Here is a 21688-nt window from a genome sequence, read left to right on the forward strand (position 1 = left end):
GTAAGTAAGGAATCGGATTTCTATTGTTCTCATTGTTTTTAACTATTTACCTGTTTCCTTACTTACTGAATACTCTGTAGAACTAGTAATACTAGGTAAATAACTGATTACCTAATAAAATCAATGATTGAAAAACATTTATTAAATTGTTATGAATTAAAATTTAATACATTTTGATAAATCATTCTAGTCAAAATTATGTCAATACAGTAATTTATTTATTTTTGTTATTTTAATAATGTGTTTTATGAAGTGAGCCCAAAAAATAAAAATGAATAAATATTTTAAAAGGGAATAAAAAAAGTTTTTAGTATTTAAATTTTATTATTTATTGTAAACAGAAGACTGATTTATTTAACTTGTACATAAATAAAGCCTTTACTTGATGAAACATGGCTTATCAATTAAAATGTTACAGCACATTAAAGATTAACATAAAATGATAACATTGTAAGACTTAAAAACAATAAATACAACTAATAATAACTAACGCATATAAGATCACAAATCATATAAATATGTTCTCATTAGTATTAGACACTAAAATAACAGTATAAATAAATTAAATAATGCAACCAGCGTTTAATAGGAAGAAAATAATTATGATTGAGTGTGAATTAAGATTGTAATAGAAATCAAGATTGGTTATATTTTCGATAACTAAAAAGTTTAAAAATCAATTACTGTTAGAAACAATGGAATAACAATGAAATAGATTATGTAAAAAATCACCGACGACTTACTTGTCAAATAAATGGCAAAAGGGAAACAAATCAATTTCAATTTAAAACCGAAAGCGGGCAAATAGGTATGCCATAACTTTATAATTAAATAATTAATAAGCTTATGGGACTAGTCTAATTGTTGAATCCACGTATAATTTGGAGTTTGAAACAATGAACCTATACCATTGTGCAAAATTAAAGGGAAGCGTGAAACTATTAAGTTGACCACGTTTTTGTTAGAGAGACTTTAAAAAAATAAAAACGTCAGAGTTTAGATAGTTAAAATTAAGACATGAGAAATTTAAAGTGACTATAGCTAAGAGATCGGCATTTCATTACCATTAATATCCGAATGACTTGGTAATCAATGAAAATGGACAACTTTACCCAGAAGAGTAAAGTTTTAATAAAAGGGATTTGATAGAGAAATTAATCGGAGAAATGTGAAAACTGAAAGGATTAACATTTAAAGCTAAAAGACTTTCCAAAGAGTCAACTCATTATCATTTATCATTCAAATTATCATTACGAAAATATTAGATACTAAGAATAATCTATTCGCATTATGTTCCAAACCCTGATCATCATATAATGAATAATTTCAATATTGTAATAATCAAAATATTTTATATTATATTCTAAGTTAATAGTTTATTTTATCTAAAACATATCAAAAAACTGATTTAAATCATTAAGAATAAGGTTTTTTTGGATTAAGTTATAAGCGCATGACATCAAATATCGAAGACGATGGCCTGATTCGTTAAAATGTTTTTATCTTAGAATCTTGAATTTTGCAATCGCGCATAATTCAAAACATATACATTTCATATGTATTTTGAATAATACTATTGCAAATTATTTGAATAAGTTTTTCTATTCAAATTTTGATACAAAGACTTATTCACGTGTAAAGTTTTAACTTTGATGATCAGTAGTTAAATATACGAAATCATTTGAATTTAGTTATTCATTTTCCTCCCTTACTATGAAATTTAATATCATACTGGCCAATAAACTACATAATGGCATAATAGCTAAGCGAGTTTGTGTTTGTCATATGTCAAAAACAGAGCACTGTGAAATCCAATAGTGCCTTTTTATCTTGACTCTCCAAAACCATCACAATTCACCATAATACTGTTTTTCTATTTCCCGTTTGTCCACTTGAAAACAATATGCTTTACTGCCGTCCGCCCAATGGGAGCCGTTTTTAGCAAAATAAGCAAAGTCATGTACAATGCTCTTGTGTACTTTCGTAATTAATCACTAGTTGTTTTAACGATTGTCATGGTAAACTTGCAGTGGTAATCAATCAAAATAAAAATTGACAATTGATTAGCAAAATACACAAGATTACAAAAAATATATTGTTATTACTCGTATAGTATTAAAAAGTTTTAATTGATTAAAAAATATACTAGTATTTATTAAAATTATTAGTACATTAAATAAATTATACTTTTATTTAAATTATATTTCATACCAATTATACAACAATATTTTTAGTATATTGCAAAAAATGTTTATATAATTATTATAACAATTATTAATAGTGGTATGTTCTAAGTTTTAATATTGATTAAAGTTAAACTTAAAAAAAAAAAATTTATGTGGCTTTCATTTGAGTCACACATATTTTCCTGTGGTTATTGATTTTCTAATATTGATATTTTATATATACAAATGACAATAAAACGTGATATTTTAATTTTATTCGAAAATAATGTTTTTTTTATGATTTGGCTAGTAACGAGTATTTATTTTTGAAACTAATATCGTAAAATTGTATACCACAAATGTACATTAATATCGTTCAGTTTTAGATAGTGTTTAATTTAATCCTTTAAAATGGGTCACCAAGCACCATGTGAGAATTCAATAATACCTACTGATAAGGCAATTGTTGATATGATTAGACCTAAATGGGCACTTACAATTCATATATATAGAAGAAATTTCATTTATTTACCTTTCAATTTAGAAAATGAAGAATTATTTAGTTTAAAAGGTTTACTTTGGAATCATCTAAGGGGGAAAACCCAACCTGGAATGAATTGCATATCTAAAAAAGTATTAATGTACAAGATAGATTTGGCTTTTTATAAAAAACAACGAGCTTTTGTGAGTAAATTCTAGCAAATATTCAGCTCATAATAATAAAACACCCATTATATACCAAAGAAATATCTTTATCCATTGTCTGGATACTAGACATAATATGAATTTTTATTTTTATATTTTAAACTGACAAATAATAGTTATTTTCATTTTTTAATTTTTGTTTCAGGTCTCAGCTGAATATGTTAAACGAAAACTTTAACTCTACATGTCATTAGTTATACTTTTATAGAATTTAAATTTACTTTAATAGTGAATACGTGACAGTGAAAACATATATATTTAAATTGCAATTCGTTTACTAACAAGAGTTTTAAGAAATAATTATTTCGAGTAAAATGAGAGCTAAAGATATGTTTAATATTACACAAACTAGACTAATACAAGATCTATGTAGTTTTATTTATTTTTATCGAAGAAATTGATTTGTTAAATTAATTAAAAATGAGATCGTTTTAACTTTGAATAAAAATATATTTAAAATTAATATTCTGTACAAAACAAATTATTTAATTTTTATTAAAAAATAAAAAGTTATGTTACTTAAATATGATTGTATATCAAATAACTATTACTATTGATGATCTTCAAAAAATTATAACTGTTATGTTTAAATTAAATTGAACCATAGGAATTTACGAATGCGTAAGATTTTTGGAACAAACTTTTTAATAGTCTTCACATTTTTAATTTTAGGGTTAATAAGAATGGATTAAAAATTACTTCATAACTTTATAAGTTTAAAACAAGTGTAACTGAGCGAACTTCTACGAAAAGAAAATCGATTATAGACCATAAGAAAATATTGTAATGTGACATGCACAGGGAATACTGATAGGGTGTTATTTATCCAATTGGATATAATATACATAATAATCTATTTGTAATTCAAAATAATTTGTAATCAACAGTAATTGCCTTTGGTGCTAGAAAGAATAGATGATGAGAGAACTAGATAAGGTTAATATGAGTCCAAGGTATTTCTTACAGGATAGGATCTTCCTCAGCAAATTAAAAAATATTGAAAAAAAAATAATATTATATAATAATACTTAATTATACAATAATTTTATAAAATTCCACAGTCCTGGAAAATACTTTTATAAAATTTTAAATTATTTAATTAGACCCTCTATCTCTCTCCACTAGTAGTGCAAGTTTATAATCCCAGCTCATATTAATAAGGTTGAGTAGTTAATTGATTTTATTTTTGCAAAATTAATTTTTTCCATTTAAAATAGGAGGAGGTTTTTAACCATTTATACTCCGGGACGGGGTTAGTCCGTTGCCGGAGAGTGGAATGGCGACTACAATTACCGAGAGGATCTCTCGTTCGGCAAATGAAGCCGCCCGTGACCGAGTTACGAACCTGAGGCAGTGCACGACAAGCACTGCCGCGTTACCGACTCGGCCACACCGTTCCACTAATATACTTTATTATGGAAATAAAAACTGACTTTATTTTGTGTTCACACTATACCGTATGCTATTTTTGTGTTCAAATTCTCGGTTTTATATATTACATTTTTAACTTTATATTTCTATAACTTTTTGAAAAATGTATAGATCAATACAATTTTTTCATGAGAAATGTTATTTATATACCTCTTTCATTCGACATACTTTTTTTTTAAATCGGACTATTTCCCTTTATACGGGGGGGCTTCAAAACTTAAAAATGAATATAGAAAAGAGAACTTTTTCAACATATTTTTTGAAAACGTTCTAGAAGTACTGCAACTTTTATATATATATATCTTAAATTAAAGCTTATGTAATATACTTTAATATGAAAAAAAATTCGGACTTTATTTTGTTTTCATGGTTAAAACGGACATCAAAGTTATTTTTTTTTTTATTTTATAGAAATATACATTCTATACAATGAACAAAATAAGCATATATGATAAGAGTAGAATAATTTACATGAATACACTTTGATGAAAGAAACTACTCATTAATGACACTTACCATGGTTTTTTTTTATTTTTTATTTTTCTAAAATTTTTATTTTATATTACCAATAAGTCATTGGAATTAAGTCAATTATATTCATATTAATTGATATTATTAGAAGAAAGATCACGGCACCACTTAAGGTAACATCAAAGTTAATAAAAAAAATACGATTATTGTAAAAAATTACTGTATTAAATTATTAAAAATCAATTTCATACTATATTTAATTGCTATACTAAATATTTATTCATATATTACAATTTTAAATCATAAAACTTATAATCAGGATATAAATTTGGAAACAGGAGATCATGTTGCTTTTGGAATAATCCTCCATTTTTTTAAAATTAAACACTATCTACAGACTTGCAACGAAGGGTTTTTTTGATAATATTTTTAATCACTGTCAGATATCATCTATACTGGACCCAACTATGATTCGTCCCCACTGTGTCGCGACCCCATTGTGCTGGAATTTTTTTTCAATTTCAAAATTTCCAACTTTAGAATACGAGGTAAAAATAACTTTCAATTACTTTTAATCAGTGAAATTTTCAATTAATTACTTCTATAATATATTATTTTAATAGAGATATTTTTATCTATATTATACACAATTTATTAATGAAAAAATATTCCAAAAATTGTTTACTTTAATAATATTGTGAAAATTAAATTGATAATTACTTTAACCTAGTGTGCCCAGCGAAACGTGCTCTTAAACAGTTTTAATTGTTTGAAAAGAAACTGGTATCCATTATTTTATAATTAAAAAGATGTGAACTGATGAAAACATAATTCCAGTTCTTTATTGAAGTTTTATATGACTATAAAACTGAAATTTAATAATTCAACCGAAGGAATATCGTTTATTGGATTTCTGGAATTTCATAATGTAGGACAAACTGAGAAATAGTAAATGGTACCAGGTTTTTATAAAATTCATTTTACTCCATTATATTCCGCCTTCGTCACTAACCCATTGAATAATAACATTCCAAAAATGACATCTTCTTAACCCAATGTCATTTTATGCAGTAAAACAAAAATTATAGTTAAATTTTATGAATTTAAGTGATAAGATTTTTTTTAACGACTATATATGTAGAAGAATCGTGTTCAGAATAGTTCACAGTCAGAAAAATTAATATTATAATTCTAAGCACTTTAATTTTCGCAGATTTATAATGCTGTTATTATTCCCGATAGTAATATNCTTTTATGCAGTAAAACAAAAATTATAGTTAAATTTTATGAATTTAAGTGATAAGATTTTTTTTAACGATTATATATGTAGAAGAATCGTGTTCAGAATAGTTCAGTCAGAAAAATTAATATTATAATTCTAAGCACTTTAATTTTCGCAGATTTATAATGCTGTTATTATTCCCGATAGTAATATATAATAAAAAGCCATTTAATTCTCAAGAACGCTCTTTGTGTATATTTTGGTTGATTGAAAAAAATATGTATTTTTGAAGTCACGTTCTGACAATGAAATATCGATTTTAAGATGTTATTTTGAACGTCTAATGATTAACTACAAGTACATAGCGGCAGTAGAAGACATTAATGAAAATATTTCTCCTATTTTCAATTCAGTAGGATAGAATTGTGCAGGTTTTCCGTATTATTAAAATTCAACATAATATATCGGTTTTTTTTTCAATTTATCCAAGTTTTCAATGATGTAACATATTATTAAGTATTATTACAAGTTGAATTTTATGATGAATATCCTTGAATTTAGTAATTAATTTTAGTAAATAGGTTTTTGAAATACTTTATTTATAAGTTTTATTTGTTGATTTTACAGCCCACGTGCATCACCTAAAAATAGCTCAATTATATTAAAATATGATATTATTTATATTAAAAAAATTAATTTGCTAATTATTCGTAAATTTTATATTAATACAATTTTTATCGGATCACAATTGTCAAACTACTATAAATAAGATACAACGAAAAACTTTAAAAGGTGATTTAGGTGCAACAATTATTGCTTGATAATTTCACATAATGAGAAAAATTTTAAAAATAATTAAGTTTGAATCGATAATATTTTTGTGTAATATAGACCATAGAAATTATGAACAATATTTAATTATTGGAGCAATCAATTCATCAATTACAACATAGTTATAATTTTCTGTAAAATCTCATTACAAGGAATATACAGTGTGCTCAAAAATCTGATAAGATATTCATTTTCTAAGAAACTGATGAGAATTTTTAATTTTTATAAAGAGAAAAAATATTGGATTCAAAAAATTACAATGATACGTAGTTAAATATTTATTTTTCGTCTCTTCAAAGATACAAATCCTTATTTATAGTTCTCTTAGATGGGAACCCCTATATTTAACATTATGATATGATCAAAAAAAAAAATATAACAAACTTATTTCTTGCAACTATTTTATACGTTCAATTGTTTATGTTATACATATTATTTAAGGATTTGAATGTCATGTAAAAATTCATCACTGATTTGGTTTTATAATACCGGTAGCAGCAATAATCTATTTCGATTGCAACAATATATTTTTGTTATCTCTTATTTACATAACTGACGTGGAAAATAATTTGTGTGCTATCATAACATATTGCAGCTACGGTAGCAGCAATAATACCGATCGCATTGCTACTGTTATTATAAAAACAATCGATTTAAGAAAAAAAATTAAACTACATATCATTGTAGTTTTTTGAATCCAATATATTTTCTCTTTACAAAAATTTAAAATTCTTAAAAGTTTCCGAGATAATAAATATCTTATTAGATTTTTATCACCCTTTATATATTCATATTACTATGAATAATAAATGAATTTTAATTAATAAATAATTTAGTTTCGCATCGAAAATAAAAATGTCGATTAATCAACATTTTTTTAATTAATTAATTAAATTTGAATGATTTTTATAATAAATCCCTTCAGAATATTATCCTTTTAAATATTCGATGCAAAACTGTAAATGTATTGATTTTTCAATGAAATGTATTCTGTTCTCATGTTAAATGTCAAGTTACCGTAATACTATAGATGTATCATCGTAACATATTGCTTGGTAACAAATTGAAAAAAGTTCTAAAAAATTATTTCTACTTATTTATGCAATTAGCAGGGTATCTAAGCTATGAACTTATTTTATCCAACATCCTTGTAAACAAATTTACTGATATTCCATGAAATTTTTAACAAAACAAAAAAATTTCACTTGAATAATAATTAAGCAAAAATCAATCATATATAGTATTATGTAAAAAACAATGAAATTTTTTATCACTGAAATTTTATTTTTTCTAAAAATGATTCTTCAAAATTTTGAAGTGGAAACAAAGGAATTTTTAGTCCTTCTTTATTTTTATAAAAGGTAATAGTTAGAAAAAGTTTAAAAAAAGGGGTGACTTCCGCAATTTTGAGAGAAGTATGCCTAAAACAGTGATAAAATTTTAGTCTTAAAATTAAAAAAAATTATTTTTTTTGATACCTATAGATTTTTTGGTGCTAATTTTAATTATGCCAGTAGTTTTTTGTATGCGACCAATATTTTAGTTACAAATTAATAAATTGTAAAATTACTTTTATTTACCAAATGGTGATTTAAAAATAGTAAATATTTCTTTTTCAATACTTCTTAATTGTACTTTTAGGATCTTAATGATAATTTGTGTAATATTTAAAGTCATTCCACAATTTTTACCTTTGATAATAACATTTAATTTTTTTAATAACAATATAAATAAATAAAGCTTAACACGACGAAACGCGACGTATTTGTCACAAATATAGATGATCACTTAGAGTAATTAATATCACCATCATAAAACTCTTCAATGTGTATCTGTTCAATTTCTCAATAATTTGTATTGCTTGTACCTGGGATGTTGCCTATAAGTAGTTGGCCCTACAAGCACTTAGATAATATATCACTATCTTATATATATTAAGGGGACATTAATAGTAAAACTAACAATGGTACTTCCGATGGCCGGAAGATGTCATCCGAAGGATGACCGCTTCATTTACTGCCTTGATTTTGAATTTCCACACAATGGTTTTTATGTGCTTTTATGATAATATTTTAAAGAAAAACAAAAATACTAACGAGAAATATAACCATACTAATTGTTTAAACTTTGACGAGGACGACTAGAACAACACAATAACCATACATGCCCATCGGCCTTAACGCGTATTGTTATTTAGATAACCAGTACCACAAACATAGCAAGAAGTAATAACATATATATTTGGTAATTCTACAATTTCAATATTCTAAAATTTCACTCAAATATTAATGCTTGTTAAATTATTTGTTTTAAATACAATGTTCAATGGAAATTTCTATAATTGTTAGCCTATACCTTTTTGCTATAGAGGAAAAGTTAATTGTTCATAATCAATCAAATGCTATCCCATGGGAACACTCAAAATTTACAAATTAAACACTATCTACACATTTGCATCGAAGAGTTTCTAATGAATTTGATTTCAATCACTGTCAGATATCATCTATAATTGTATTAACTATGCCACGTCCATACTGTATCGTGACCCCTATGTGCTACCGTTTTTTTGTAATATTTTAGCAGAAAAGTAATCCTTCTTCAATAAAAAAAATACTAAAATAAAAATAACCCCTAAAAATATGGGTTTTCCAAAGTTATATTTTCAATTATAATGACGTAATAATAATAATAATAATAATAATAATGAAAAACAACTATTAACCCTAAAAATAATTTTATAAAATTGCAATGATGCATTTATTAAAATTTAATAGCAGTATTTCAACAGTTAAAGCAGATATACACACATGTCTCACGTATGTATGTCTCATAGCACACATACACAGATACTTTTGGAACAGATGGCATAATGAATATATCAGTTCATTACAAACCAGATCAAAATGGAAGCAGGAGACTAAGTCTCTCAGCATTGGACAATTGGTTTTGATCAGAGAGAACACCAGCCCCCTCGAATGGAAATTAGGTTGAATAGTTCAGCTTCATCCTGGTCTAGATCGTATTTTTCGAGTGGTCACCATCGTTACTTCAACAGGAGAAAAACTTAGACCTGCTATCAAACTCTGCCCTTTACCCATACATTAACATATTGTTCACTAAAACTCCATTTATATATGCATTACTAATACACCTATTTGTTGTAGATTTTGATTTGTTTCGACCATTTGACTATTACCATGTCAGGTAGATATCAATCGGCAAACTTGAGGTTGTCTGGTCTTGATTTCTCATCCAAACAACATGTAGCCGACCAAGTCTTAGACAGACTGCTTTAATGTCCAACCATGAGCCATATATCATCAAACTCGATTCACCGTGCGTTGCTACACATACAAAGAGCTCTATCAACCCTTCAACTTTTAGAGTACTTTGTGGGTAACCGCGACGTCACTTTGGTACAGAACATTGTCAAAGTAATGGATTCGTTTTTGCTGCATGAATGGGAGAAAGTTCTCGAAAGTAGAAATCTAGATTCCTTACCTTCCGTCCATGAGTTAATTATATTTTTACACCATGGGTCAACACTCGCTGTTCTTGGAGCACCGCAGTCATCCACAGAGCCTATGTCCATTCGTCCAACGACACATGTTTTGATCTCGTTCATTTGTCCACCTACAACTGTATCAACTACTACTAATCGTCCAAATGCATCTCGGCCTACTCCAATTGCTGTTGAATCGTCGAATCAACCTTAAGAAAAGGTTAAATACACGGTGGCCACCGAAAGGTGCCCATTATGCTCGGCCTTCCACCCCATTCGTTCTTATTCAATATTTTTCCTAGCAACTGGAATAAAGAGATATTACATTGCAAAAGAGTATATTCTTTGTCTATATTGCCTTCTACCAGGGCACAGAACTGTGCGCTGCAAGGAACAAGTCCCTTGCCGTATATGCCAGGGCAAGCACTCCCACTTGCTCCATATCGACCATAAACCTATCACGAACTCCCCCTATCAATTCATCTAATTCGTCATCAACAATAGTCTCTCGTCATCTACAATAGACTTTTCAAGTTCAACTGTCTTCTATCAACCTAAATATACAATCGCACATTCATCGAACATCGCTTCAAAATCCTTGCAGTCCTTCGACCACTGGACTACTTGCCTACCATTTATAAAGGTGCATACCTTTATGGTGGGCGTTATGTTCGGGTGAACGCTCAAGTTAAACTGATAGTGTATCAACTGGTGATAACACTTCACTCATCGGACGCTTGGCCGTTACGGTTTTGTAATTATTCGCTAATTGTACATCGTCTTACGACCATTTTTGTTGTTGATGTTTTTTCTCGTTATTATAGCCACCCTTAAGTGCTTTACAACTAACCTTAGTTATATAAATTTTTTATTGTACATTTAAAGTGCATTAAAGTTTTATTCTATACTGAAACGATTTTATACCTGTAGCCACAACTTATCTTGTGTTAATATTAATTTAGTAATAATTTTTAACAATTTAATTTATTATTATTTACTTACACCTCGTGGTTTGCACATTATCTTAAAGTGAACTATAGCGTTCAATTGTCATTTCGCATTTTAATTTGGAATAACTTAACTGTCTGTTTGTTAGTAAGAACAAATTTATTTACTAGACCACTCTTCTTAAATTGTAAAATTTGCAAACCACTTGGTCCATTTGTTCAGTTTGGATAAAATTTACACTTTTATCCAATCTAGTATTGCATTTTGTCTCTTTTATTAGGTCAGTATTTTATTTTATAATAGTGTTGGGACTTTTGAACTTAATATTTGCTCATTGTTGTCGCACATGATTGTACAATCAATCATGTTGTATGTTTACCCAACAAATCTAGTTCATTAGTCCATTTGATTGCACAATACTTAAATAATTGAGCCGCTAGCCTCAATATTGTATCCTAGTTGACTGTTATATTGTTCAGATAATTATTTTCTTATTCATTTATTGTTACATTTTAAGTTAATCGACCACTAGGTCGCTGTGAGGTTAAGATAAATTCTTTTTCCCTTTTTTTTGAACTTGAAGTCATTGTCCTGTATTTTGTTATCGCTTCATACCTAGTTATAATCGTTTATTTGTTTAATTATTTTAAAGTGATTTTCTGAAACAATTGTACTTCATTACTCTCTATACACTTGTTAATTCTATTCAACCTTTGTACATTTTTTACACACTATAACAGTTATTTTGTTTCATAAATGTGTACAAATAATTCAGCATGTGTCAATTTGAATTAATATTCTGCTCTTAAAAATAAATTGAATTTGTTATTTTTTATATTATCTCTTTACTTAACATCAACCAGAATCTCTCTCCCTATATTATACAGTACACTCTTATAGGCAATATTTAATAAGGTAACTAATTGAACATTTGTTGAAGGTAAGGTAGTCAGCGCATTAACGTTATGCAGTCGCTCACAATTTATAAGTTTTGATCTTCACTCTCATGGTACTTTAAACTAATTATTTTGTTGTAGCTTATTTGTTTTTAGTTTCCCCTCTCCTTTCACTACCTGCACACTCCTATTCAAACAAAATCATATAAACATTTTTTAGAATCAACTGGTCATCCGGCTTTTCTCTTGTCGTCTATGTTGGGTTAGATTCTTTAATATTATTTAATTCCTGCTCCTAATAAATACCTGTACTAAAAAAAAACCTTTTATCATATTGAATAGTTTGAAGAAAAAAAAAGGACTACGATGTCAATGATAGTTTTATCAATTGTTCTATAAAATAAAACTATATTTTGTGACATAATTATGTTTCAATAATTGGAAAAATAAAACATGATTTTATTGAAGTTAATTGCATTAGTTTTTGAAGTATATTTATAGATATCAGGGTAATATTTATTATATCATAAGTAGCGATATTCTATTGTGGACAAAATTCAGAACTAATAATCAATTACTTTATAAAGCCAAAGTAGAATTAATATTAAAGATGCTCACTGCTGTGTTGGTATTTGTCGTAACACAGACTTATTTCTTTACTTTACCAATCTTTAGTAATTTTTCGTTAAAAAAAAGTGCCTACGACGTAATATTACTAGTTCCCAACTATTATAATTTTGGTTGAATAACTCCAGGAAGACGAAATACTCCTATTCTTTACATCGATATTACTATATATAAACGAGTATTAGATGTGTAAAATTAAAGATATCTGAAAGATAACAACAAGATAAATATTAGTGACGGGTCTTTTACAAATGAACGGATTGTATCAGAGAACGAGTCGATCCGGATCACAAAACAAAATATCGTTCATTCCGTTTTTAGCAATACGTATATTGAACACACTTTCGTGGTCCGTTCAATAACAACAATTACATTACGTTATCAATAATGTATGTATATACAATTTTTGTACTTAATATTTAACTATTTATTTCTATAAATATATAATTTTTTAACGGACGTTTGTCCAACGTTGTAAAGAGAGATTGTGATACCAACCAACTGTGTTGATTACTGGCTCAATAATCGAACCTGCTCTTAACCAAATGTAACTAGTAGGGTGTCCCAGAATTTTGATGTTTCGGAAATGCTTAGTGCACACCCCACAAATTTATTTGTAAACATATAAAAAAGAACACAAAAAAATTTCAGGTCGATCAAACAAGTTTAACTCGTGCCTCGACTTGGGATTGAAAATTAGCTAAAAGGGGTAGTTTTTCAGTTATTTGTGATTGACTCGTAAATTAGTGCTCTCAAAAAAAAAAAAATTTTAGATATAAATCTTTTGTATAACTTAAGTTTCTATAAGTTTTTGCTTATATGGATGAGTAGAGTGACTAAAGAATATAGGATAAAGAATATGCTGTATATTGACTGTGTTTTTAAGTTAGCTAAAAATGGAAGAATTGTTTTACAAATGTTTAAATAATATTTTAAAAACAATAATTATAAGTATAAGCAAAAATAATAGTGATGGGAAATATCGAATAGTAACTATCAAACTATTCGATAGTTCTCCACTATTAGAACTATTCGATAGTTATTCAAAAACTATTCGGATTGTTTGAAAAGAACGAAGAGCAGAAGATAAGTTTAGCAGTGATGAGAATGCTTATATGGATTAGTAGAATGACTAAAGAAGATAGGATAAAGACGAACATATAAGGAAGAGTATAAGTGTAGCGTCAATCGTGGATAAGATGAGAGAAAATAGACTTAGAGGATAGAGGAATCAGAAGTTGTAAGAACAGTTATAGTGTAAAATAAAAGTGACAGACACCAAATAGTTGGGATTAAGGCGAAAAAAAAGAAGAAGTAGATAAAAACATAAATTATAAATACTCTATTTGTGTTCATTTTTCCAGCATTTTCTATCATTGTTTAACTATAAATGTGAGTTGGAAAATGAAGTAAGAAATAGGAGCGAAAGTAAACTTTATGAAATTATAGAAAATGCTGAAACAGTTTTTGATGATATTATTAATTCATACAATGTAGAGATGGACAATTTAGTGCAGGATTTATGTAATTATGTAATGATAAAAATTAAAAGAAGTGCTAAAAATTAAAAACGAAATAGGTAATACTCATTTATAAAAATATATCACAATTAGAAAGCTATGTAAATTTGCGTTTTGAAAATATATGTGAATACATTAAATGAAGTTACAATCTCATAGATTTTGAGTAACTTGACATAAATTAATTTTATCTCTAATAGTATCATGTAATAGTAACGCAGTGTCGTTTACGAGAAAGTATATTTATGATTTCACATGCTTTGACTTCACAAAACCAGGCGTTAAGCATCCCAGGGCTGCCTCAGAAAAGTCTTGTGCACAAGTCTTAAAGCGACGGTTATGTAATAACTTGACAACGTATTTTTTAGACAGGATACGATGTTTGGCTACTGTATGTACTAAATTGGCTAGTTTTTATCTGTATTTTGAGATTTCTTTCTAAAGACTATATGATAGTCTGAGGCGTGGATATAACTTTTTTTCAATAAATACTCAACAGTTAAATTTCGACAAAAAAATCGCATTTAAAATAATAACATATATTATTATAAGCCATTTAAGATTTAGGTTCGTGTATGGAATATGATACTGCAGAGATCACAGATATACAGAGTGTGCCAAAAAAAAGTTCACAGGTGCCATAAGTAAGTTTACACTGATGTTTCAACGTTTATTTTAAAAAATACATGAAAAATATATATTACAATTACCAATAAATGCTCAAAATTCTTGCCATCATTATTTAAACAAGTTTGTAGGCGATCAGGAATGCTTGGGATTACATTTTTGAGCATGGTGGGATTCAATTACAAGTTTGAAAAAACCTATTCAATTTACTCTTTAAGCTCCTCAAGGTTTCGCAAAGGTCGGCTATGAACTTGATCTTTAACATAACCCCACAAAAAAAAATCGAGTGGTGATAAGTCTCTGGACCTCGGGATAAGTCTATGTTGCCCCGACGCCCAATTACGCGATTTTGAAACGTATCATCTAGGTACGTTCTCACCACATTAGTGTAATGCGCCGGAGTGCCATCTTGTTGGAAATAAATTCTGTCGAAAATATCTTCATGAACAGATTTGAGACCAGGAAAAAATACGTTTGTAACATTTCGAGATATGATTGGCCATTGACCGTTGATTCAAAAAAATATGACCCGAAAACACCGAAGGAGGACAGTCCTGCCCATACCAAAATATCAGGTGTATTCAACTGATTTTCAAACGTGATATGCGAATTAACTGTATCGTAATAAACACTGTTGTGCCTGTTCACAAGTCCATTCAATTTGAACTGTGCTTCATCGCTAAACACGATGTAATTATTATATCGTGTTTAGAAATCTTCAATTATTGAAGATTTCTTCGTAATGATTGCGGAATTCGTCAAGCATTATTTCACAGTATTCGAGTCTACGATCAGGATCATCTTCTAATAACCCACGAGTTAAGCGAGGAGTGTACACTTTAAATTTGAATTTTTTAACAGTTCTACGATAGTGTGTATGAGAAAGATCGAGAGATAACTTTCTCGTCTTGAAGATGTTTGGGGATTTTCTACTAAAAGCGTAGCAACCCTTTCCAGATTCTCTGGTGTCGTTGCACTAACCGGTCGTCCACTTCTCAACGCATCTGCAACACTTCCAAATCTTTCAAACTTTGTTATAACCTTATAAATGTTTCTTTTTGATGGAGGTTTGGTGTTGTAATGACCTTCCCATTCATTAATAACAGTTTGTGGATTTTTTTGATAGTACCTTTTGACAATATATGTTCGTTCTTCTGTGGTAAACCTCATTTTCAACAACACGCGTTTTTAAATCAATACTGGTTTTTTAAATGAAAAAAATTATAACTTTTAAATTGTAAATTATCACAGCCAATAATGTTTAGCAAAGATTGATAAAACGATCGCAAGATGTATAACAACCGAACAGGGTAGTTAACTTCGTTACCATGGTAATCAGTATCGCGCGGTGATATTTTATGCTGGGTAAGCGCAAAATAAAATTTCAAGTTAAAACAAAAAAAAAGGCATTTTATTAATAAAAATTACAATCTAAAAGTTATTTATAGATAAAATCCATTCGTCTTTCTTGTTTCAAAAATTCATTTATAATTTCATCATAAAATTCCGGATTATTTTTTTCTTTGTGCAGAAGTTCTTAATAATAAAATAATAATAATAATAAAAGTATATTAATAACGAAAATAATCCAATATGTATCGTAAAAATATTGGAATTCCGTTTTTAAAATTATCGATAAGCGCTTGGCATAGCACTTTCAACCGCCACGTAAAAACATGTATATCCCCTTCTACCGCAACCGGTCATTCCTATAAATAACGATACAGGTCAGGCAATCCAAAATACGAGCGCTTCTGTAAAGAAATTGCCTATACGAAAAAAATTCATTTAATTTCTTTCAAAGAAACCTAATAATTTTTTTTAAATTGAATACTCAAATAAGAATTAATGAATAGTTGTAATTTTAATGTATAAGTCAAATTGTCATTTAACATTATAATTGTTAATCTTTTTATTTCTTCCTTTTTGGCCGGGCATACAACGCTTACCTAGCTTGCCCTGATCGCACGCCACTGATGGTAATAGTGCTTGTTGGAGAAACGAGTTTTACGTATCAGAGCATGGAATCGTTGGAGGTTGGGCAACAGCGGTACATTTAGTGCACTCTGTAGGATGTTTAGATAATTTCGTAGCATTTATCTGCACGATTTCACCAACAGATGGCGAGTCAGACCGATTTTTTGATTAAAAAGTGGGAAAAATTCACATTTTTTAACGATTGCTTCCTGTTACTCGCCATTACATTCAAAATTCGGAGGGTTACCCATCTTAATTTTAAGTTTACTAAATAATTTATGAATTTTTATAATTATTTTGATAATTTAAAGCAATTTTGTAGTCACAATTTTTTGTAAATAGTATGCTTAAAAATCTGTACTAGTAAACAAAAAAGTGTGCACTTTTTATGGGCATACCTTGTATATTTATCTTATTAAAACTAAATTCATTGCGGTTAGTGTTAAAAAAATACCGTTTATTCTTCAGGAATATAATATAAATATAACATAGAATTTATAAGATTTGATATTAAACTCTAATGTAAGTAGTATAAAATAATAAATAAGAATTCAAATATTAATTTTCAACATTTTATTAAGAGAAATGAATCTATGAAACTTCATCAACTCATACACGTGAAAGGCAACAACTTCAGCATATTGATTTTAATTGTTTCTTTTTTCAGTATTTTAATTCGCAACAAATTTATGTTAAAACTAATGCTAATGTAAAAAATAATGCATTTAATTACAGTAAATTAATTTTGGGCTTTTATAATGTTTGACACGACTTACGTTAATGTAGTCGACACTGGTTTTGAGGGTAGAGACCCTCAAAAAAAAAAAACCGAAAAGACGAACACAGTTAATAATAATATTCGCATAATATCGCGGCGCTTTCACTGGCGTAGACGACGCGGTGTCCGGCGTGATCCTCGGCGTCAAAAAGTTAGCAGCGTCGACGGCGACGGTGCGGATCGGTTCGTCGAGTCCGGTCGTGCGACACGTCCGGAGCCGGTGGCGTACATCCTCGACGTTGTCACTTAGACAACGGCAAGAGGACTCGACGTATCGTTTGCGGCGGGTCGTCGTCGTCGGCCGTGAGGCACTTGTTGGACTGTGCACCGTGGCGTATGGTGGCACGCGGTGTTGGTCAGTCAAATACTCATAGTAGAAAGACGACGGCTGAAGAAGGTGGCACGAGTAACGGGTCATCGTATATAACGAAGCGACGTGTGAAACCAATATGATCTATTATGGATGACCATCAATGTAGATAGTTTAATATACGAGATATTCATTCTGTGTAGTAAAAAATGGTTATATATTAACAATACGGCTCAATAAATGTTGAAAAGTAACGGCATTGATAAATATGAAAACCCGTGAAAGCTTGTGGGTGCTGGTGGTGGGGGTGCGACTTTAAATATTATACCGCTAGTTGTAGGTATAAAAAATCGTCAAATTAAATATAATAAAATTAAACACGATACACATATTATTATTTTAAAGGTCGCGGTAGAAAATAGAAATGAAAATAATAATTATAGCGATTATACTATTTTAGTAAACCAATAACGACGATCGTACACGTAGTTAATTCTAAAATTAATTTATCCAATATAGTAATATACTAATATTTTACTGTATGGACGACGCTGTCGGTCGTCCAAAACCTGTACACAACATTGTAGCTAAACCATATCCGCACGCACACGATTGGGCACATCGTTTATAATATACGTTTCAAAATATTATTCGTACAACGTTTGAATTAATTAGTTACCATAAATCATCTGTTTTATTGATACTGGTTTCACGCTCATTGCATAATATCCAGCTCATTTATATGATAATTAGGCACTACGAGACGTATACCCCTTTCCGTCGTTGATAATTTTAAATCAAATCGATTTAAGTTGTAATAAGTCAAGTGGTAATATATTTTGAGGAGTTCAAAAGTCAAGTTAATACTATTTGTAATTTTTTTTGTTAAGCGTACTTGATCTTGTAAAAGGTGAAACTTTGTGTTGACAGACGCTTAAAATANTATTTTTCAATTTTTTTTACTTAAAATTGCCATAACTTTTTTAAAAATAACCAAATCAATATAATTTTTTTATATGGATGCATGATGTATTTAACTAACATTTGGTATATTTTTTTTATAAATCTGACTCTTTACCTGCCTACAGGGGGGGATTCAAAATGACAACTTTTTCACCTTAACTTTTGAAAGTGTTCCGGAAAGTCTGACACTTTTATATTAAATTAAAGCTAATGTAATGTACTTTATTATGAAAAAAAAAAACGGACTTTATCTTGTCTTCATGGTGAAAATGGCTACCGAATGCTATTTTTGTGTGAAAATTTTCGATTTTATTATTTATATTACATTTAACTTTATAATGCTATAACTTATTGAAAAGTTTATGGATCCACACAATTTTTTTATGAGAAATAATATTTTTTAATAAACCCTTTTTCATTCGACATACTTTATCTTAATCGAGATATTAATAAGGAACCAACAGATCAAGTAGCTTTTGGAATAAATTACCAATTTTTTTAAAATTAAACACTATCTAAAGATTTGCATCGAAGCGTTTTTTTTTATAGTGATTTTAATCACTGTTAGATATCATTATACTTGATCCAACTATGCCACATCACCACTGTGCCGCGACCCCCCTGTGCTGGGTTTTTTTTATTTTGTAATAGAATTTGATATTAGCCGATATAAATGTAATCCGAATCCAAATATCTCAAAAAATATCTCCGTTCAGTAAGCTTGATAATAAAGGATTGTTTGCCACCGACGAGTCAAGTGTTACACTGGATCATTTCAAATCAATCCTTTAGTTCGGGATAAAGGGAAACACAAACAATATTTGAAACTGTCGGTTAACGTGGTTAGTAAATGACTATGTCCAAACATGAGTTATATTGGTTATACGTTATAATTCAATTATAATGCATACAAACATCCATTAATAAGTTTAATCGTGTTTTATTACTATTTTACACAGTAAATGTTAGTAATTTATGTTAACTAACGATTAAAATCTTAGAACGATAAATACCAACAAATTTGTTTGTAATTAATTTTGTCTCGATAAAAGAAATAACACTAATATCATTTTCGTGTTTATCTATTTTGCTCTTTACCTATTTTTTATAATAAATAAATTTATTTTTCGTAATAACCCATAAAAAAACTATAGTTTCAGTCGACTATTCAGTTCATAGATATTTTTCAAAGAAAGATTATCATAAAACATTGAGATTATTGTAAATTTTGTATAATAACAAGCATTAAATATTTATTATACACCTATTATCTTATAATAATAATTATAATGTAAGTTTAAAGTTATTGCTATAATAATTATAGTTATTGCTATAATTATATTTTAACATTTCGTTATTTACACAACAAAAATATATACAAACACTCGAATAAATCTATTTTTTACTGAAACGTGTTTGCTCATTACTGCTAAATTTACAATACTTCAAAAAAAAATTATTCGTTTTCAAGCCAAATACAACGATCGTTGATTTCCTATTTATTTTATTTCGTCACTATTGATTTCAAGGGGAGGAGATTTAATTTACTACCATCTCCAGTTGAGATTTTCATAGCCCTACCGAATTTTTTTGAGAATACATTGCCTTAGAATAATATATCCTTGAGATTTAAAAAAAAATGATTCTTATCAAACTAATTAAAATATTTAATACGTTGATGTTACGCATAAAATTTTGTTTTGTCAGTAATTATTATTATAATTCATTGTTTTTAATTTAAAATTAATTTAACACGAAAAAAACAATATCTTTGTCCAAAACTTTAATTGTTACTCAAATGAAAAATAATATTTATTTAAGAATTTTTTTCTCATTTGAGTAATTAAACAACTATCATCAGCTTCATTCAGTGTTGATTATGTTGAAGGAATGCAATTTAGAAAATATAAATAACAATTATCACTAGGGTTCGAAGAATATTAATTTACTTTTTTAGAAAATGTACCTATAAACCTTTTATTTTATTTTTTATTAAACGAATGAGTAATAATTTTATTGTACCCAAAGACCGATTAATGAAGATATTTATAATAGTGAAACTCGTGGTACGATGACTTGGGACAAAAAATAATTACCACGGCACGTCGGTCTACATTAAAAGCATTGTCTGTAGGCCAAAATATATTTTTATTTATTTTTTTACGGAACGGTTCTAGTGATTGTAAAAACACGAACCCACCGATCTTCTTCATCAAATTTCTATACGCTCATTGGAAATAGCTATTCAAAATTACCACTGTAGCTGACATAAAAATATCTAGTATTCCTGTACTAAAATTTATTTATAGTAACATATTTACAACTTTCCTAGTAAAAATCCCATTTATTATATCATTTATATAATCTGTTTTTAGCATATTAAGGTTATAACATTACTATTGTAATGTAAACTCAAAAAATTCAATTTTATACAAAATTTTTAAATGCTTTTGAATTTCAGTACACTAAAAATATATATACCTAACCCAACCAAACCAAACATTTTTTTTGTAATAATTCACTCTATAAAATGGCTATATTGAATTTCTTTTTAATATTTCTGGTAATTTTATCAGAATTAAACTCTAGCATATTTTTAAAAAAGAAAGTAATAAAGAAGATTTAAATTCAACAAACAAATGTTATGAATATCAAATCTTTACCAGATCATTAAATGTTTTTTAGTCTTTACAAAATTATAAAGATAAAATTGAA

This window comes from Daktulosphaira vitifoliae, unplaced genomic scaffold (assembly GCF_025091365.1).
Source record: "Daktulosphaira vitifoliae isolate Bord-2020 unplaced genomic scaffold, ASM2509136v1 Scaffold_2, whole genome shotgun sequence".
In the NCBI taxonomy this organism is placed as follows: domain Eukaryota; kingdom Metazoa; phylum Arthropoda; class Insecta; order Hemiptera; family Phylloxeridae; genus Daktulosphaira; species Daktulosphaira vitifoliae.